General features: G+C 38.6%; 2 pseudogenes; both read left to right on the top strand.

Annotated features, from left to right (window-relative positions):
- Window positions 1-18,267: 18,267 nt before the first annotated feature.
- LOC125097960 (transcription factor BTF3-like) lies at window positions 18,268-18,951 on the top strand (annotated as a pseudogene).
- Window positions 18,952-20,145: 1,194 nt separating this feature from the next.
- LOC125097362 (DNA polymerase theta-like) overlaps window positions 20,146-22,341 on the top strand; it is a 139,990-nt pseudogene continuing 137,794 nt past the window's right edge.

Below are 22,341 nucleotides of genomic sequence, written 5' to 3'. Positions count from 1 at the left end.
ATTATTGACCTGACCCTTCTCACCCCTCCTGTCAGCTAGGCCAGAGAGCACAGGTCTTAGCCTAACCATAGATCTAGAAACAAAAGACAAGATTCATACTCTGCATCCTAATGAAGAAAGAAGATGGAAACTCACCACATGACAAAAGAAATGTACCCTAAGTAAAGCACAAAAATGAAGCAATGGACAATAGGAAGGAAAAGATTTAGGAAATGGGACAATAACTGACAGATGTTCTAAAAAGAACACAGTACAGAGAGATCTCACAATTTATCCAAACACCACACTCAAAATTTCTCTTATTTTTCTACCTCTCTCCCATTTCCAGTCTGCTTGGCTCTCTCTGGGTTTTGCCTTGAATGGACCCGGAGCAGGGACCATCCAAGCTCTGCCCTCAGGCAGCTCCTCCTTCCTTTGCTCTGCTCCCCTTTCTTGGCCAGGTGGGCAAAACACAGATGTTTCCACTGCAGACAGAGGCCAATCTCTGTAGAAGTAGGAATTTAGGGTTGTGCTACAGCACTGAGGGAAAAAGAATGTGCTGGTTGCTGATGCCCTACAGAATCATGGCAAAAATTCCCAGTTTCAGAAGTTAGCAAGAAGAAAATGGTTGGCAGGGGTGGAAGCACAAAGCAAGTGTTGAGAGGGTGCGAAATTGTCTGGTACCCTAGGGATACAGCCTCATACCCTGAGTAGGTCCTGTTTTGGAAAATCTGAATGGCTCATTCTTCCTCAATCCCAAGAAGGCTTTATTCCTGCTCTTTCTCTTCTTGGTCTGGACAGAGATCTAAGACTCCTCCCTAAGTCCTACTTGACAGGGTCCTTGTTCAAACATAGAGAAATAATGGAAGGCAAAGATGTAAAAAAGAATTTTGGCATTTCCTCCAGGAATCAAAATTACCCAAGATTAGTAAGTTTGGGACAGGGGCTGCAGATAAAGAAGGAAAAGGAGAGTGAAAATGTAGAAAAGGGCCAGAATGTACACATCTAGGCTCCACGGGGCAACTTGCTTACCTCTCAGCATGGTTCTGAGGTTAAAGTTGTATGCAACTTTAATCACTGAATACTAACTCTGAAACTGATAATACAGTATATGTTAATTAAAATGAATTTAAATAACAAATTTTTTTTAAGGTTTTATTTATTTATTTGACAGAGATCACAAGTGGGCAGAGAGGCAAGCAGAGAGAGAGAGGAGGAAGCAGGCTCCCTGCAGAGCAGAGAGCCCAATGTGGGACTCGATCCTAGGACCCTGAGATCATGACCTGAGCTGAAGGCAGAGGCTTAACCCACTGAGCCACCCAGGTGCCCCCATAACAAATCTTTTTAAAAAAAGCAATCAATGTCACCAAACAAATAGAATAATTAAAGTAGTGGCTATCTCAGAGGAGCACTCGATGCCCCAAGAAGACAGTAGGTCTGGAAGGAGACAGATAAAATAATAAATAACAGCTGTTATTAATTGATTGATTGCCCATTCTCACTTGATCCTTCTTAAAGGTCTTCATAGTAATTCCCTTCCTCACGCCAGGAGGAAGAAAAAGGAAAATCAGACTGAGGAGAGTAGGACCCACATATCAAACTCCCGGAGATTCAAAGTTTAAGAATCCTTCTCAAATGCTCACAATTGATGTCCCTTCTATGAGAAGTTAATATTTATCTCTCCGAGAACATAGCACATTCAATAAAGGCTTCCTGAGATTAAACCTCTATTTTCCAAAGCAAATAACAATACTAAAAAATTTCAGAGAAGAGGGAGAGATGAATTAAGATCTGAAAGAGAGGAGACCATGTCTTTCTTTCATTAATATATTTCAGAATGCAGAAAAATGCCTGACATAGTTGCCATTCATCTAATCCACAAATATTTTGAGTGTCTACTATGTGTCACACATTGTACAAAATGCTGGAAGTAAACAGAGAAGATGGCTTAATTTCTGCCCTCATGAAGCTTACATTCTGGTAAGGAGATTATTCTATAAAAATGTAAAAAAAAAATACATTTTTAAGCAGAAAGAGTTAGGGGGTCTGAGGAAAAAGACAAGACAAAGATTTGGGGATTGGAGAAGTCATTTTAGTCCTCCAGCTATTTTCATAATCTGTGCCCTAGGCTCTCCTTGCCCAAGCACACTTCCTGCCGAATTCCTAGGAGGTGTTAGAATTGCGAAGAAGTGCAAAAAACTCAGTAGTTAAGGATTTAAGGGAACAAGAGGAATGTAAAAACTAACAAGTTAGTTTGAATTGGTTAGGCTGAGAAATAGCCTAACCATATCAGAGATAGTAAATTGATGATAAAACTCATAGTGCTGTTTCAAAAGTAAAGATAGAGCCCAAGTGTCCCTCAACTGATGAATGGATAAGGAAGAGGTGGTATGTATTTGCAATGGAATATTACTCAGTCTTAAAAAAATGAAATTTTGCCATTTGCAATGACATGGATGGAGCTAGAGTGTGAAAAAGTCAGAAAAACAATACCATTTGATTTCACTCCTATGTGGAATTTAAGAAAAAGCAAATAAATATATGGAAGGGGAAAAAGAGAAAAAGGAGGAAAACAAGCTGTAAGAGACTCTGAACAATAGAGAATAAACTGAGAATTGATGGAGGGAGGTGGTTGGGGGATAGGCTAATGAATGATGAGTATTAAGGAAAACACTTGTGATGAGCACTGGGTATTGTAAGTGATAAATCACTGAATTCTACTCTAGAAGCCAATATTGTACTGTATGTTAACTAAGTGCAATTAAAAAAAAAAACCTAAAGATCAATTTAACACACATTCATGGGTTGTTTTTGTTTCTGCAGGATTTTAATCCCTTTGAGCCCTCAAACACAGGACTATGTGCAGACTAAGAATTCATGATGCTGACTCTTGCAGGCCCTTGTGACTTCAATCAACTAGGACCCTGACTCTGGTCAACTTTTGCCCCAATTCTATACTGACCTCTTCTTCGCCAAGCCCTTCATGAATGTGCGTGCACCTTTAGCTTAGAACTTCCCCAATTCTAGACTTCATCAAGATAAAAAGCTTTTGCATAGCAAAGGAAGTACTGGACAAAACCAAAACAACCTATAGAAGGGGGGAAGATATTTGCAAGTGTATTATCAAATAAAGGGCTAGTATCTAAGATCTATACAGAACTTATCAAACTCAACAAAATAAAAACAAATAATCCTGTCAAGAAATGGGCAGAAGACATGAACAGATATTTATCCAAAAAAGACATACAGAAAAAGCCAACAGGAAAAAAAAATACCCCAAATCACTTGTCATCAGGGAATGCAAATCAAAACCACAATGAGATACCACCTCACACCAGTCAGAATGGCTAAAATTAACAAGTCAGGAGACAAAAAATATTGTGAGGAGGTGGATAAAGGGGAACCCCCATACTCTGTTGGTGGGAATGCAAGCTGGTATACACTGCAAAGTGGTATACAGTGCAAGCTAGTATCACTCTGGAAAACAGTATGAAGTTTCCTCAGAAAGCTAAAAATAAGGCTACCCTACACCCCAGCAATTGCAGTACTAGGTATTTATCCAAAGGATACAAACATAGTGATCCAAAGGGCACCTGCACCCCAATGTTTATAGCAACAATGTCCAATATAGCTAAACTGTGGGAAGAGCTGAGAGGTCCATTGACAGATGAAAAGATAAAAAAGATGTGGTATGTATACAATGGGATATTAAATCAGCCATCACAAAAACTCTGAAATCTTACCATTTGCAATGACATGGATGGAACTAGAGGGTATTATGCTTAGCGAAATAACTGAATCAGAGAAAGATAACTATCATATGATTTCATTCATACGTGGCAAACAAAACAAAACAGAGGATCATAGAAGAAGGGAGGGAAAATAAAGTAAGATGAAATCAGAGAGGGAAACAAACCAGAAGAGACACTTCACTATAGGAAACAGGGTTGCTGGAGGGGAGTTGGGTTGGGGGATGTGGTAATTGGGTGATGGGTATTAAGGAGGCCACTTGATGTAATGAGCACTGGGTATTATATGATGAATCACTGAACTCTACTCCTGAAACTAATAATATATGTTACTTGAATTTAAATTAAACAATAAATATAAAGGTGAAAACAACAACAACAACAACAACAACAACAAAACCTTCCCCAGTTCTGTTGTTTAAAGAGACACACTGCTTTGGGCAATATCCCCAGTGTTCTTCCTTACTTGTTCCAAGTAAAATCCTTCCTTTTCCTGTGCTTTGTCTGTTTGGCAATCCAGTTTCAGGTAACAATTTCAGAGAGTTATAGGTGTTATGAAGGGAGTAAAGCAGAGGAAGGGAAAATAGATTGCTGAGCCAGTGGACGAAATTTAGAAAGGGTAGTAAAGGAAGACCTCTTTGAGAAGGTAACTTAGAAAGCAAACAATTTGTTGAGTAACTGCAGAGATTAATCTTTTTCCTTTCTCTCATTTATGAAAAAGATGGATGGGCTTCCATCAACCAAAATTTAGAGGACAACAAAATACTTTAGGAAAACCTTAAATCAGTGTTTAAAAGATGACCCTGAATAACTAAGTAACTCAAGATTTTCAAGTCCAAACAGTTTACTAAAAATTTTTCTTAAAGGACACAAGATAGTTTATGGAAAGAGAAAATTCCAAGACCCTATTGTATCATCCCAGCTGCTGGAAATATCCTTTTTCCAGAGAAGGAGGGAGGAGAGATTAAGAGACAGGGAGAACAGAGTGGGAAAATATAATATTCTGCTTTCTCTCTCTCTCTTTTTTTTAAGATTTTGTTTATTTATTTGAGAGATCACAAGTAGGCAGAAAGGCAGGCAGAGAGAGAGGGGGAAGCAGGCTTCCCACTGAGCAGAGAGCCCGATTCGGGGCTCGATCCCAGGACCCTGAGATCATGACCTGAGCTGAAGGCAGAGGCTTAACCCACTGAGCCACCCAGGTGCCCTGTATAATATACTGCTAGATGAAGAGCTGAAGGAGAGAGACAAAGTATAATTGAGCAGTATTTTAAATACAGTATCTAATAATTTTCCAGAATGGATTCTGTACTTAGATTCTGGAAGCCTAAGAAACCCCAAGAAAAGATAGGGGAAAAATCCTCATGTAGGTGCATTATGAACATCAAAGTGCTCATTGGTCATTACTGAGTCACATGCCGTACTTAACTGCAAGGAATGAAAAGAAATACAGTCTAAATAGTGTATTAAAATATAGTTTTTTTTTTTTTTTTTTTTTTTTTGCTAGTTTTCCCATCAAGAGGAGGAGGCAGTAAGAGACAGATGGGATTTTTTGTTTGGACTTATGGGCCCCATTGTGTCTTGGCAAGTTCCAGTTTATCCTCGATTTTCCCTGTATCGCATCCAGGTTTCCTTCCCAACTGACCCGCAGTGACTTCAAACCCACCCTGAGAGCAGAGGTAGGAACAGTCTTTACCACATCCCACAAAAAAGTCTAATATGTGTAGTACATCTCTCATTCTGTTTCGTTCATACCATTCTGCCCTCTTAATCACACTATAGTCGACAGTCTGTGTTTTGGATGACAGTGGGCCTAGGTAAAATTTCGGAGTATTTTTTACTGTACCAGAAGATGTGAATAGCTATTACTATTATTAACAGTTGGTTGCAGTATCCAAGGAAGAAAAGTATAAGGAGTTTTCATGGTCCCCACTCATTGCGTTTTACTCATTTATACTACTTTTCTGGCCTTTATAGGCATGGAAATGTTTAAATGTAAGCAAATTAATGTAAAATGTAACACCTCAGGGGCACCTGGGTAGCTCAGTTGGTTAAACATCTGATTCTTGGTTTTGGCTCTGGTCGTGATATCTGGGTCTTGAGATCGAGCCTAATTTGGGCTTGCACTCAGTGCAGAATCTCTGCTTAAGTTTCTCTCTCCCTCTCCCTTTGCCCCTCCCTACCTCTGGCAAACAAACAAACAAATAAATAAATGTAACAGTGGGACTCCTGGGTAGCTCAGACAGTTAAGCCACTGCCTTAGGCTCAGGTCATGATCCCAGTATCCTGGGATTGAGTCCTACATCCGGCCCTCCGCTCAGTGGGAGCCTGCTTCTCTCTCTGTTTCTGCCTGCTTGCATGCTTGTGCGCACGCTCTCTCTCTCCATGACAAATAAATAAATAAAAATCTTAAAAAAAAAATGTAACAGTGTGGCAGACATGGTAAGATCAAAATGGCGTGGTCAGCTGAATTGTGCTAAAGGGCTTCAGATTTTTAAAAAAAATTATTCTCAACTGGGGCGCCTGGGTGGCTCAGTGGGTTGAAGCCTCTGCTTTCAGCTCCGGTCATGATCCGGGGGTCTTGGGATCAGGCCCCGAATTGGGCGCTCTGCTCAGCGGGGAGCCGCCTTCTCCTCTCTCTGACTGCCTCTTTGCCTACTTGTGATCTCTGTCTGTCAAATAAATACATAAAATCTTAAAAAAAAAATTATTCTCAACCTCTCTCTTTTTCTTACAGCCTACATTGGCTCCATAAGCAATCTGCCTTCAGTATAGATGCACTACATAGATGCATAATTTTCATGTTACCAAGTTTTCACTGTTACCAAAAATCAACAATATTTCTTAAAGGGAGGAAGCCAGTAGTTATACAATACATTTCCTTCCTTCTACTTTTGCTCCTTTGCATTCCTTTCTTTTTTCTCCCACATAAGACCCAGGGCCATCTTTTATTTTTATTTTTTTTTATTTATTTTTTTTTAAAGATTTTATTTATTTATTTGACAGAGATCACAAGTAGACGGAGAGGCAGGCAGAGAGAGAGAGGGAAGCAGGCTTCTTGCTGAGCAGAGAGCCCGATGCGGGGCTCGATCCCAGGACCCTGAGATCATGACCTGAGCCAAAGGCAGAGGCTTCAACCCACTGAGCCACCCAGGTGCCCCAAACCCCAGGGCTTTTAAAGCTGTGCATGATCTGGCCCTTTTCTACTTCTCATGGTACCTTTCGCCAATTTCTCCCACCACTATCCAACATGTTGACCTTGCTTAAGTTTTCTAGAATTCTTCAAGGTCCCTTTAAAACAAGAGCCTTTGCTCACACTGGAATGTTCTTTTCTCCTCCAATATCTTCTAATGAATTTATACTAACCTTTCAGTTTTCAGTTCAAATACCTCATCACAGAAGCCTTTCCTGATGGGTTTCTTTGTTATAGGCACTCATATATATGACCCTAAACTTTCCTTTCTTGGTGCATAATGGAAAACAACTGTTTTGTTTATGTGTGTCTGTGTGTATATACCACTTTCCAAACACAAAACATTTATTTTTTCTAAATGACTTATGTCTGTAGAGTGTGTCTGTGTGTTTTTGTTTTCCTGCAATATTTGGATCATAGTTCCTATTAAATTTTGTAGGCCATTTTGTTCATTTTAATATCAAATATGAGAAATTTTGCTTTACTTTGAAGTTAATTGCTCATCAGTCTAGCTCCAACTTTTCACTCTCTAACCCCCTAAGGCAAAAGAGATACATACCATCTGTACATATCCTCTCCATCTCTATCACCCAGAGCAAACAGAATTAAGAATGAGAATTACTCATATTACTGAAAATAGGCACAACGCATTATCTTTTTACCATGACATCATGTAGCTGATATCATGAATCTAAAAATTACACTTGTCCCAGAATAAAATGCAAAGGTAGAAGATGACATTTTCATTGCTGTCATGGAACATCATCAGTGAGATAAAAATGAATCATCATAGATCCCAATGAATCACCACACAACCACCAGTAATGGGTTAGCATGGACCATCAACATAAATCATTATGTAATCACCATGAAATTACTTTGGATCACCATGAGTCATATTGAGGAGATGCAGGGATCACAATATGTACCACTGAGCAATAGCTTTTATATAAAAATGCATGGGGGGTGCCTGGGTGGCTCAGGGGGTTAAGCCTCTGCCTTCAGCTCAGGTCATGATCCCAGGGTCCTGGGATCAAGCCCCACGTTTGGCTCTCTGCTCAGCGGGGAGCCTGCTTCCCCCTCTCTCTCTGCCTGCCTCTCTGCCTACTTGTGATCTCTCTCTCTCTCTCTCTGTTATATAAATAAATAAAATCTTTAAAAAACAAAACGAAAAAATGCTTGAGTGGGGGTGAATGTCTCTTCCAACCTCAGATTTGTCCTCCTCTCTTTCTTTCCTCTCAACATACAAACTAACATTGTCCAAAAGGCATGGATAATGTCTTGTTCATCTTCTTATGCCTAGCATTCATTACAGGCCTGCCAATATATATTTTTTGGGGGGAAATAATATAAATAGGAATGGAGATGTTCAGAAGTGTCAGTCTTGAAATCCTGGAACCATCGTGTGTTCTTGAGCAAAGGAAAGATGAGATGGAAGAGCCATTGGGTCTTTGGTATGTCTCACTAAGATTTTGGGGAATGGACTGGGTTGAGGTTCCTGAACATGAGGTGTGGTGTTGTGAAGACTAGGTCACTGGTCGTGGTAAGGGAGTGATTTTCTTTGCTGGATGGAGACAAGTGTGGAATGGTGAACAGGGATGGCTAAATAGGCAGTTTTTTAGATCCAGAATGGAAGACACCATAATACCCCAAAAGGTATAAATACTAAGATCTTTGTATATAATGTTGAGTCAGTTTCACTCTTGTATGTCTCAACTAAAGATTTAAGCCCTTTATCACTGGCCCTAAAAATCTCTAACTTTGTCCTCTGCAATGCCCCTGTACACACTGAGGGTCTTAGCCTCTCCCACTGCCTCTCCAAATGCTTTCTATATACAAAGAGAGGCAGAAGAATATAGTAGTTAAAATCTCTGGACTCCGTAGAACCAATCACCTCCTTGTTGAGTGATTCTGAACAAGTCATGTCAACTAGTTAAGGCTCAAATAAAACTAGGATAATAACTGCCTCAGAGCAATCTACATTCACTCATTGAACAAATATTTATAGAGAACCTGCTACTTGCTAAACTCTGTTCTAGGCAATGGGAGTATGTCAATGAACAAAATACACAAGACTTTGTCCTTTTGGAACTAATGTTCTAGTGGAGAGCTGGAGTGGAAGAAGACAAACAAGGTAGGACTTAGAGTAGTGAAGTACAAAGGACAGAACCTAGCCCACACAAAGTCCCCAGGAGTTATGTGTAAGCATTTTTATTCAAGGTTACTGCCCCACCTCCAAAAATCTTTCAGATAATACCAGCTTCATTCTCTTATTTATTTTTTTAAGATTATATTTATTTATTGACAGAGAAATCACAAGCAGGCAGAGAGACAGGCAGAGAGAGAGGGGGAAGCAGACTCCCTGCTGAGCAGAGAGCCTGATGTGGGGCTCAATCCCAGGACCCTGAGATCATGACCTGAGCCAAAGGCCGACGCTTAACCCACTGAGCCACCCAGGTGCCCCTTCATTTTCTTATTTAAATTTGCATATTGTTTAGAGAAAACCTCAGGATTCTAAGTTCAAACAAGTTTACAACTTTATCCCAAATGGTCTCATGAAATTATGCCCAGTGTTTGAATTCAAAGATGCTTACTTGAGCAAGTTCCAGAACTTCTCTGAAATGTAACTTCTTTTTCCTTAAATAGAAAAAATATATATTACTAATAAACTCTGTAAGTATTCTCCCTTTTAATTGTTTCTTTTTTCTATTTTTTTTCCCTTGAAAATCTTGTTTACTTTATTTTTATTTTTGAAGAACTATTTTTTGATAGGTTGATGTCTGTTCTTTTTTTCTTTCTTTTTTTTTCCCCTTTATCAATTTCTCCTTATCTCTACCATGACTTTTAATAATTTCTTTGAGCTTATTTTGCTGTTCTTTCTCCAAATCTTAGGTTGGTCATCTAGATTTAGAACCTTCCTTCTTTTCTATGATATATGTTTAAGGCTAAATCTTTAGCTTGGGTATCACTTTAGCCTCATTCCACACATTCTGCTTTCAGTATAGATCAATGTTCTAAATATAAGTGTCTTGTATTTTCCACTGTGGCTTTTTCTTTAACCAATGACTTAAAGAAGTATGGCTTTACTTTCCAAGTATATTAGTTTCTTTGGGAGGAGAAAGAAAAGATTTTTCCCCCTTTACTTCTTATTTTATAGCGTTACACTCAGGGAGCAAGGTCTGTGTGATATGTTTTCCTTGGTACTTATTGAACTTACTTTTTACTTTAGTTTATAGATAATTATTATAAATTTACATTGTTACATGCATGTTTGAAATCAAAGTGTACTTCTAATTACTTATCCAAAGGATACAAAAATACTAATTTGAAGAGACACATGCAACCCAATGTTTATAGCAGCATTACCAACAATAGCCAAATTATGCAAAGAGCCCAAATGCCCATCAACTAATGAATGGATAAAAAAGTTCTGATACACACACACACACACACACACACACACACACACAGGAATATTACTCAGACATAAAAAATAACAAAGTCTTGCCATTTGCAAGGACATGGATGGAGCTAGGGTGTATCACCCTAAGTGAAATAAGTCAGAGAAAGACAAGTACCATATGATTTCATTCATATGTGGATTTTAAGAAACAAAACAGATGAACATAGGGGAAAAAACAGAGGCAAGTCATGAAACAGACTTTTAACCTAGAGAACAAACTGAAGGTTGATGGAGGGAGGTGGCTGTGGGATGGGTTAAATGGGTGATGGGCATTAAGGAAGGCACTTGTTGTGATGAGCACTGGGTGTTATATGTAAGTGGTGAGTCACTAAATTCTGTTCCTTAAACTAATATTACACAATATGTTAACTAGAATTTAAATCAAAACTTAAACAGGTGTTTTCTTATTATTTGGATTCAGAATTACATATTATATATATATGATATATATAATATTAATATATAATAATATATAATATATAATATAATTATGTATGTGTTAAGTGTTATATAATAATTATATTTATAATTTATATATTATATATAATTTATAATATATTATATATAGTGTTATAATATATAATATGTAAGTGTTATATATAATATATATTATATAGTTATTATATATAATATATAATTAATAATATATTATTGTTAATAATACATTATATATCATATATATTCTATTTATAATAACATATTTTATTATAAACAGAATATATATGATATATATAAAATATGTATCTTATTCATTGTATTATTTAAAACTTTTATAGCCTGATTGTTTTGCTTGTTTGATCTATCAGTTTCTTAGAGAGTTGTAATAAAGTCTCTTAGTATATTGGTGGATATTTTTGTTTCTCTTTTTGATTCTGTCATTTTATGTTTTACTTATTTTGACTGTTTGTTTAGAGGCTCATACTTTGTAGAAATTGGTTAAAATAATTTGTTCTCTGACTCCCTTTCTTTCTCTCCAAATCTCTCAGTCCACCTGTGGATTTTTATTCCACAAGAGGAACTTTCACTATTTCTCTGCATGTCCCCCTCAACCCTCTTCCCAATTTCTTTCTAATTCATACTTGGTCTGTGAGAGTGTCTCACCTAAGATTTGAGCATTTTCCCACAGGAGAGCAAGAAAGGGATATAGAGTCCGATGGCAAGAGGGGCCAAGGTGTGGCAGAGAAAAGGTAAGGAAGAGACATGGAGAGTGTAGTTGAAAGGAGTGAGATGTGCTCTGACCTGAACCAGGTCAAGAGGGGAGGAGGTAAGATGGAGGGTCCATGGACCAAAGGAGGGCACACAATTCCTGGCTGGCTTGTAAGTAGTATTTAGACAGAGAAAATGATGTATAATTTCAAAAGTTATTTATTTATTTTTAATTCCAGTATAATTAACATACAATGCTATATTGCTTCAGATGTAAAATATAATGATTTAACAATTCTATACATTACTCAGTGCTTCTCATGATAAGTGTACTCTTAATCCCCTTCACCTAGTTTACCCATCCCTGCCCCCACCCACCTCTTCTCTGGAAATGCAGATAAAAAATTGCTCCTGTCTATGGCTTCTCATTAGGTTCCAGACCCTGTGCCAGTGTCTATAAGTGTGGGTCCTTATAAAGCCTCCAGTGATGCTTGAGGCAGGTACACTACCTCTACTTTTCTGATGAAGTCATCGAGGCTCAGAGAGCTGAAGTGAGTTGAAATTAGCTCTGTCTACCTTGACATCACAGTAACAAATTTTAAAAATGGAAAGAGTAAAAGAATCAGAGATGATTAAGTCAGTTAAAGTTTGTGGGGAGGTGAGAGGAGGGATGGGAGATAGCAAATATTCCAACAGCGTAAACCATAAAAGAAAAGATGGACAAATCAGAAAATGTAAAGATCTTGAGTGTGGTCTCAGCTGCAGACTAGCTGCATTCTCATGGGGGGAACCTTAGAGCCCAATTGTGCAACACTGGCACAGCTCTGGCCCTGGCAGGAAGCAGGGTGGGGGTGTACAGGACAGAGTTGGACAGCTCCTGTTTGCCCCAGGGCAATTCCTCAGAGAAAGGGGCAGCTGTGAGTTATCTAGGTAACTGGGGATTGGGTAAATTACCTAGTTAAAGGGATCTGGGTAAGACAATGACAATACACACTATACATGTCAGTTTGTAAAAAGATCATTAAGAGTGTAGTCAAGCTTCTACTTCCGGGAAGATGAAATGGGTGTGTTTTTCCCTAGTCTCTCTGCTAACTAAAATCTAAGCTCTGAATATTACATAAAAACAATCATAAGAAGATTCTGTAAGGTGGAGATAAGACAGACCAGCTAAGGACCTGAGTCCCCCCCCAAATTCACTATTATAAATTCTGGTTTTGTTTTGTTCTGCTTTATATATCCAAAATTGGACACTAGAAAAGCCAACAACTCCAAAATCCAATGGGCACAGACCAAAAAAATGGCCCCCAAAAGCCTGCTCTCTATTGAAGGACCAGGAAAGGGGCAGCCAAGCAAGATAGACTATTAGACAATATGCTCTCTACAAAGAAACTACAACCCCACCTTTACCCTGGCCATCACAGGCTGAATGAAGAGCCTAGACTTCCACTGCCACATAGTAAAAAATGTATACCCTCCCCAGCTTCTTTGCACCTGGGAGGCATCACAGAAGATTGGGAATAGACCAGGACTTCCATTCCTGTAGGGTATAATAAGCACCTCTCCTTCCACACAGTGTCAATTGAGACCAAGTGGGGAGCCTGGAGTTCTAATCTTACCCAGTGTTAATGAGGTGTTCCTCCCCATCCTTGCTGGGGTGATATCAGATGAGATTTAGCAGAGAGTGAAGACTTTCATGACTTCTCAATAGTAGCAATCCTTCTTCCAAGCCCTCTCAATAGGTGTCAGTGGAGGCCACATAGGGAGCAGTAATGAGGTGTCCCACCCTTTATTCAGGATGGAATTAACGGAGGCCTACTGGGGAACCTAATCTTCTACTCCCACCCAGTTGTAATAAGTCCCTTCCCTTCCTTCTCCATGCCTCTTCCCCAGTGTCATGTGAGGCTGAATGGAAAGCCTGGACTTGCACTTCCATGGCAGTGTCAGAGGAGGCCTTCTAAAATACAAGATTTAAATAAGCTCCTGAGTCTGGGGCGCCTGGGTGGCTCAGTGGGTTAAGCCTCTGCCTTCAGCTCAGGCCATGATCCCTGGGTCCTGGGATCGAGCCCCGAATGGGGCTCTCTGCTCAGCGGGGGGCCTGCTTCCCCCCCCTCTCTGCCTGCCTCCCCTGCCTACTTGTGATCTCTCTCTCTCTGTCAAATAAAGAAAAAATTAAAAAAAAAAAAAAAAGCTCCTAAGTCTTATAACACAATGAACAAAATGTCCAGGTTTTAAGTGAAAATCATGTCTTACCAAGAACCAGGGAGATCTCATACTAAGTGAGACAATCAACAAATGCCAACACTGAGATGACCTAGGTGTCAAATTATCTGACAGGAATTTTGAGGCAGCTGACATAAAAATTCTTCAACAAGCAGTTACATATACTCTTGAAACAAATGAAAAAAATATAGTTTCAGGAAATAGAAGACTAAAAAAAAAAAAGAAATATATAATGAAGAACTAAATGAAAAATTTAGAACACAAAAAAAAATACAAACAAAAGAAAGAAAACTCAATGGACAAGCCCAAGAGAAAAATGGAGAAGACAGAAGGAAGAATCAGTGAAGTTAAACAATAAAAGCTATGAAATCTCAACAACAAAGAAAAAATAGCCTGGGAAGAAATGAACAGAACCTTAGGGACCGGTCAGTAAAGATCTAACATTTGTATTATCCAAGTCTCAGAAGAAGAGAGTTGGCAGGAAGGCTGAAAAGTATTAAAAAAAAAAAAATAATGACTAAGGATTTCTAGCATTTGGCAAAAATCTACATAAAAACCATAAACCTATAAGTTGAAAAAGCTGACCAAAACTCAGATGGATTAAACTCAAAGAAATTCATGCAAAGACATATCATAGTCAGTCTTCTGAAAACCAAAGACAGATTTGATCCTGAAAGTAGTCAGAGAGAAATGACACATTATTGAAGGGGAATTAAAGACATTCAGAGATGAAGGAAAATAAAGAGAATTTGTTACCGGCAGACCTACCCTAAAAGAATGGCTAAAGGAAGTTCTTGAAACAAAAAAGAAATGAAAAAAGGACTTTAGGAAGACCAAGAAGTCAGAAGGAACACAGAGATAAACTTATAGGTAAGCACAATACATTTCTTTCTCCTCTTGAGTTTTGTTTGATGTTTGAAGCAAAAATTATAATACTTTTTAGTGTGGCTCTCAATGAATATAGAGAAAATATTTAAACAATTATAAATGGGGAAAGGTAAAGGAACATAAAGGGAATAAAACTTCTACAGTTCACTCAAAATGTCAGTACCAGTTGACTTTGATAAGATATATCTATAACATACTGTATAATAATATATTAAGAAGTTATATAAAGTATGTAATTAATTATAATTATATGTTATAAAGATTGTATCTATATATAATATATGATTGTATAATATTACAATTTAATACAATAATTTCAAATGTAATTATATAAGTAGGTTGAAAATTGAAGGTTGAAAAAGATAAAATGCAAACATTAATCAAAAGAAAGTTGGAGTGTGTATCTTAATATTAGACAAATTATAGAGCAAAGCAAATCATCAAGGACAGAGAAGGACATTATGTAAAGATAAAAAGGTTAATCTCCTAAGAACTAGTCATCTTAAATGTGTATATACCAGACAACAAATATATGAAGCAAAAACTGATAGACCTGAGAGGAAAAATAGACAAAACCACAATTATATTCGGAGACTTGAACACTTCTCCATCAGTGATCGATAGAATTAGATAAGATTATTAACTCCCTCAAAAACCTGCAGTAAAGATATAGGAAAGGAATGCCTGAGAAGCCTTCAGTTGTCACCAGCAGGATATGCAGAGTCAATCACAGTAGACTTGATCTCTGACTCCATGGAACTTACATCTAGTGGGGAAGACAGGTAATTACAGAGTCATGCTCAAGCATAGTAAGTGGAGTAATAAGAAAATTCAGGATCCTTGAGGCACCTGGGTGGCTCAGTTGGTTAAGCATCTGTCTTCGGCTCAGGTCATGATTCCAGGTCCTGGGAGAGCCTGCTTCTCCCTCTGCCTGCTGCTCCCCTTGCTTGTGCCCTCTCTCCATCTCTCAGTCAAATATCCATTTCTTTGTCAAAATCTTAAAAAAAAAAAAAAAAAATCCAGGGTCCTATTAGAGTCAGAAAAGACTTCTTTTTGAGGAAGCATCATTTAAGTCAAGCTCTGAAGAATAAATAGAAACTCTCCAAGTGAAGAAATGGATAAAAGCGCTTTAAGGACAGGGAATAGCATTCAGCTATCCAAGATTCAAGAAAGCTTGCTCATCAAAAATAATAGTAAATCTTAATATTACAACTTGTTTTTGTCTCAGACAGCTAGACTTCCCATTGATTCTAGGGTTTTCTCTGTTAACTATACCTCAGAGGAAGATTAATCATATCTATCAATTATTGGATGTTTATTAAATACCAAGTGTGATACTAAGCACTACATATATAATATAATCCTTACCACAAGCTATGATAGAGTCATCTTTATGAATTCAACTTTAGAAAAGGAAAACTGAGGTTGTAAAAAGTTTTGTCTAAGGTCAGAGTGCTAGAAAATGGTAGCTCTGGAGTTCAAACCTGTCTGCCTCTAGCTTTAGCTGCCTGGCCTGCTGTATTGGGCTGAGCCATGTAATTTTCATATTGAATAGGGGACATGTTACCTTCTGGTATGGACTGAATGTGTCCCCTCCAAACTCATATGTTGATAGCCTAACCTTCAATGTGACTGTTATTTGGAGGTGGAGGCCTTTGGGAGGATATTAGATCATAGACACCTCATGAATGGGGTTAATGTCCTTAGGAAAAGGGCCCAGAACACTTGCTCTCTCTCTCTCTTTCTGCTATGTGAGGATACAACTAGAAATTAGCACTCTGAAGCCCAGAAGAGGAATCTAATCAGAAGCCAAACATGCTGGCATTCTGGCCCTGGACTTCCAGTATCCAGAACTGTGAGAAAAACATTTCTGTTATCTTTGTATTTGGTTTTAGCAGCCTGCACTGACTAAAACACCTGCACTTCAACAATATGTCACTTGCCTTAGAAAATGGTCCAAACCAAGTCATATCCTCCAGAGATTTTCCATCACGTTTGGAGTTTGGCAGATGATGAGATACATGACATTGCTGAAACAAAAGAAACACTCTTGCTTTGCCCTTGCCGGTGAGGTGATATACAGGAGAGGAATATCTATATGTCCTTGTCCTTTAGGATTGCCATTGACATAACCAAGGCTGTGCACACCATCAAAATGTGCAGTATAGATGTGATCTTTGTAAATTGGTCTTACCTTAGAAAAGAATGAGATGGAATCCTGAAATATATTTATTGAGCAATTCACGCCCCAAATATTGTATAATATATAACAAAAATTACACTTAAGGACACCCATGAGTCACTTTAATGGCCATTTTATTAACCCGAGAACTGCAGGTAAGTGTAAGGTCCCCTTTAACATAAAAGAAGTCTTTCCAGGGCGCCTGGGTGGCTTGGTGGCTTAAAGCCTCTGCCTTCAGCTCAGGTAATGATCTCAGGGTCCTGGGATCGAGCCCCAAATCGGGTTCCCTGCTCACTGGGGAGCATGCTTCCCTTCCTCTCTCTCTGCCTGCCTCTCTGCCTACTTGTGATCTCTGTCAAATAAATAAAATCTTAAAAAAAAAAAAACAACCAACTTTCTCATGGAAGCCATCCAAATTAGTCTGCAGCTCCCCAAATTACACCCAGACCAATTTACATCAGAATATCTAGGAGTAGGAGAGTAGTTTTAAAGCTCCCCAGGGAATTCTCAGGTGCAGCCACTGCACTTATTCAATTTAGAACCACTGAACCTCGAGCAGAAAAGCCTCTTAATTAGCATCTCTTTTTTTCTAAGCACATTAGCTCCAACTAGCACCACTTGCATCCCATTTCTGATCTTGTATTATTTTCTGGTTCTTTCCTTTTTACAAATCACCTCCATTCATGTGAGAAGCACAGAATTTCTTCAGTGTGGTAGATTCTAGACTTTGTTTTAAGTCAATTCACAAAGGTAGTTTGAATAAATTTTATTTTTCTATACAACCTCTGCAATTTCAATAGAAAAATCACTATTGTTTGTGCAAACTTAATAAAATAATCAGATGACATACTTGAATGTTTATCTATTGTTATTTGAGTTTCCTTTGCTTGTTTTCAGCAATATTAGGCTGAAGAAGAAACCACTTCTAGTACGACACACTTTTCTTAACATTCTGGATGTTATGTAACAAATACTTTTTAAAACATTCATGACTAAACTGGTAAAAATAAAAAAAAGTAAACTGGTAAGAATCAAAGAACTCCTTGTAGGACAGAAATGTCAATCAAATAATCAAACATTCTAAAAGAGTAGGTGAAGCATTAAAACAAAAGTTTACCATAGTGATGTCTGCTGATCCTTGGTGATTTAGTGTGGATTTTAATGGATTATATATTCTGGGGGATAGGAGGCTGGGACTCCCAACAGGTGAGAGGTAAGATCTAAAAAATACAAACCTAAAACCCAAGAAGGGCAGAACTCTAAGTAGAGCAGAGAAATATCTGATCTGCAGGTTGAGATGGTAAGGCTGGAAGCTCGTCCAAATTTGTCTAGTGTCATTTTACTACTTCTCTATCTTTAAGAAACTTTATCCCAGAGCTGCCATCTTGCGTCCCTGCGTGTGTGCACCTAATCTCAGCTGGTCCGCCCAAGACCCCCTGAGCGCCAACCCTAGTCCCCCCGCGCGGTCCCATTTCCGCTCCAAAAAGATGAAAGAAATTATCATGAACCAGGAGAAACTCGCCAAACTGCAAGCACAAGTGCGCATTGGTGGGAAAGGAACTGCTCGCTGAAAGAAGAAGGTGGTTCATAGAACAGCTACAGCAGATGATAAAAAACTTCAGATCTCCTTAAAGAAGTTAGGGGTAAACAATATCTTTGGTATTGAAGAAGTGAATATGTTCACAAACCAAGGAACAGTGATCCACTTTAACAACCCCAAAGTTCAGGCATCGGTGGCAGCGAACACTTTCACCATTACAGGCCATGCTGAGACAAAGCAGCTGACAGAAATGCTACCCAGTATCTTAAACCAACTTGGTGCAGACAGTCTGACTAGTTTAAGAAGACTGGCTGAAGCTCTGCCCAAACAATCTGTGGATGGAAAAGCACCACTTGCTACCGGAGAGGATGATGATGAAGTTCCAGATCTTGTGGAGAATTTTGATGAAGTTTCCAAGAATGAAGCAAACTGAATTGAGTCAACTTCTGAAGAAGATAAAACTTGAAGAAGTTACTGGGACCTGCTATTTTATATTATGACTGCTTTTTAAAATTTTGTTCATGGATCTGATAAAATCTAGATCTCTAATATTTTTAAGCCCAAGCCCCTTGGACACTGCAGCTCTTTTCAGTTTTTGCTTATACACAATTCATTCTTTGCAGCTAATTAAGCTGAAGAAGCCTGGGAATAAAGTTTGAAACAAGATTAATAAAGTTCTTTGCCTAGGGGAAAAAAAAAAACAAAAAAAACTTTATCCCAGAGATTCAGTTTAAAATGGCCCAGAATTGGTATGTCTCCCAGGTAACTGGAAGACATACATCCATGTATTTTTTTTCTGGAAGATTTTATTTATTTGTTTTATTTATTTTTTAAGTAAACCCTAATTTTTAAGTAAACACAACGGAGCTCAAACTCATGACTGGGAGATCAAGAGTCACATATTTTACCAGTTGTGCCAACCAGGCACCTCCTCTGAAAGATTTTAACTCAGACCTTGAAGAATTACCACAAGTAAAATTCCAAGGACACAAGCTCAGACACAATTAAAGGATGGGAAATACTTCTGGTGTATTAGCATTAATTATTACAATACCTGTTAATGTCACAAAATTTCTAAAAATTTTTGAAAAGTAGCTTTCTTTTCTCCATTTTTCTGAGTGTTCTTTTAAGTTAGAAACATGTTGAATGTTTGAAATAAACTGAAAATTTGGAAATATTCTCTAGGCTTTTTACTGGGATGACAAACTATTCCTTGCATTTCCTTTCTAATTATTTTCCTCATCCAATCATCGTTCACATAGTAAAAATAGTGTGAAATTTGTGAGAGGTTTTTTTTTTTTTTTGGTTTATTATTTTCCCTTAAAATGCTGGATTTACATTGGAAGCATTAGGATGCTTAAATATCACTTTCTTTGAATAGTAGTTATTAGTGGAGGGCACTATTCTAAGCACTCTACACACACTGACTTATTTAGTACTCATAATAACCAAATAGTTTATTATTATTATCCCTATCATATACATGCCAAAAAGGAAGCCAAAGGGGTTAAGCAAGTTGCCCCCAATCATACAGCTATTAAGTCTTCAAACCTAGACTGTTGGCTCCTGAATTTCACCCTTGACCTCTATGCTATACAGCATCTCAGGAAGTTCTTCCATGACTGCAATGTAAATTAGGAGTCCTTCCGCTTCTTTGATAGCACTGTTCATTTTTGCCTGAACGTTAGTACAATTTAAAATTATTAATTTAATGTCTGTTTCCTTCTCCAGTCTCTTTCACTTTGAGAGCAGAAACCATTTCCTGCCATTTTCCTGCCATTTACCCAGATGCCTGGTACACAGAAGGTGCTCAATAAATGGTTGAGTGAAAGAACGCAGGGCACTAGCGTAAAAGAGAACGAGGAAAATGTTTTTCCTTCATGGAGTAATATCTCCATCTTGTGGAATTTTAGAATATTGCCATCCAAAACATTTTAAAAATAAAATCAGGTTTTCCCAGCATTTATTCTCAAATGCTATTTCCCAGACTCGTACTATACGTAATTGCACACATAATCTATAATAATTTTTTAAATACCAATTTGTTAAGAAGAGTTACTTCTCTGAGCTACCAATTATGGGCAACTCATTTTATGAAGTTAGCAAATCTTGCTATTCAAGCAAGAAATGGACAAAAAGAAAGTGCTTAGGCCAGGCTGATTATAAACGCAGGTTATACATACAGATCGTTCCTTCTGCCCCCAGCCCTTTATCTAGCTAGGTGCCGCTCAGCTTCTCTGACGCAGACCTCCAAATGTGGTTGAAAACTGGAGGTCCAAGACACCAGTGGAACCGCTCCTTCCCCACGATTCTATGGTTCTCAGGTTACTCTCACCACTGAGAACTCTATGGTTACGGGGCGGGCTGGGAGGCTAGAGTTTGAAAGCCGAGGCGGGAAGTTGGTCGCTGCCCCTGTCACCAGGCCCGGTTTCTCTGGAGCGGGAGGACGCTGGCACTGTGGCTTTTCCTGAATCGCCCAGAAGAATTCGCGATGAAATCTTCGGCGCTGGAGTGGGAAACCGCGGCGTTCAGCATCAAGCTCGGACTCCTTCTCGGGAAGTGGCGGTGACGGCAGTGACAGCCTCCTGCTCCTCTTGGGCCCGTGTTGAGTCCGCCCCCCGGGCCTGGGACGCTGCTTGAAGGGCCGCGGGCGAGGTGGGCAGCTCTGCCCAGCCCAGTGTGGGGAGGTGTAGTTTCAGCACAGAGCTTGTGTGTTTGCACAGCTCACTGAACTTCTACTCCCCTTCTCAGTTTATGACTCTGGCCTAGCGTGGCAGGTCACTTTCTGTTAGGACATGGACGTGTGGATTGGGCGACAGCCTGGTAATAATATTCAGCTGGTTTGTGGGTCTTTCGACCTTTACAGAAACAACTTTCTAGTTGGCCAAATCTAATCACCTTTCCGAGGCTCATGCCTCGTAGTGCCCAGTACTCCATACAGAGCCTTATATTGGAAGTGCTTTATGTCTGCATATGCTTTATATAGCCTCAGTCCAACACATAGGAACTCCAAAACACTGGAAGACTACTGAAGTCGTATGTTAGAATTAGGTTCAACTACTAATTTTTTTTTTTTTCCCCTGAAAGGGGAATGCAAGCAGACAATTCCTGATGATCAAATAGACAAGTTGCTGTTGGCAAACAGGGTCTTCCTGTAGCGGTTCTGGAGAAATATCACAAGTTTTGGTGTAAAAAAGTTGTTTGAATGGCAGGCAGAGTGCCTTTTGCTTGGACAAATCCTGGAAGGAGAGAATTTAGTCTATTCAGGTATTCAAAGTTGTGCACATTAATTTCTGTACTACTTCCTGACATGAATATAAAGGATACCTTTGAGGTAGTTATGAAGTAGTTTAAAAGGTAGTAGTTACAGGGTAGTTAAAAAGTGAATGAAACAGTTCTTTATAACTAGACAAAGTCAAACTATGAAAAGTGGAGTCTCATCATATGCAATTTAAATTATGCAAATTCTATTATATTGCTGAGGATGGGGAGCGAAAAAGCAGACAATTTTAAGATTACGATTCTGTTTGCCTTTCCTCTCAACAAACATGTTCCAGGATGAAAGTATAAGGGAAATGTAAATCTGCTCTTCCCCTGGTTGATCTCAGTTCCTTTACAACGTGTGAACATACATTACGTATTTATAAACTGACCTGCTTGTACAGGGATGTATACACAAAATCATATGTAATTTACCGAATAGAAGACTTATATAGGCTTTCAGGGTTAACTCTGACACTCATAATTTTTAACATTTTTACTCACTGACTTTAGACCTTATCACTTGATAAGATGTGCTTTCTTTGTGTCAGTTTTTTTCTGAAGTTGTGAGTCATACAGATTTTTCATTATGTCTTCAGCAGATAGTTCTTATTACGTATAATAAATTCAGGCTGTGGAGTCAGATTGGTTGGGTTCGAAAACTGTTACAGTTAATGCCTATGGTAATTAATAGCTTATTAATAGAAAACATGAGCGAATGCT

This window comes from Lutra lutra, chromosome 1, assembly GCF_902655055.1.
Source record: "Lutra lutra chromosome 1, mLutLut1.2, whole genome shotgun sequence".
NCBI lineage: Eukaryota > Metazoa > Chordata > Mammalia > Carnivora > Mustelidae > Lutra > Lutra lutra.
The sequence above is the reverse complement of the archived record's forward strand: the minus strand, read 5'-3'. Positions and strand labels throughout refer to the sequence as shown.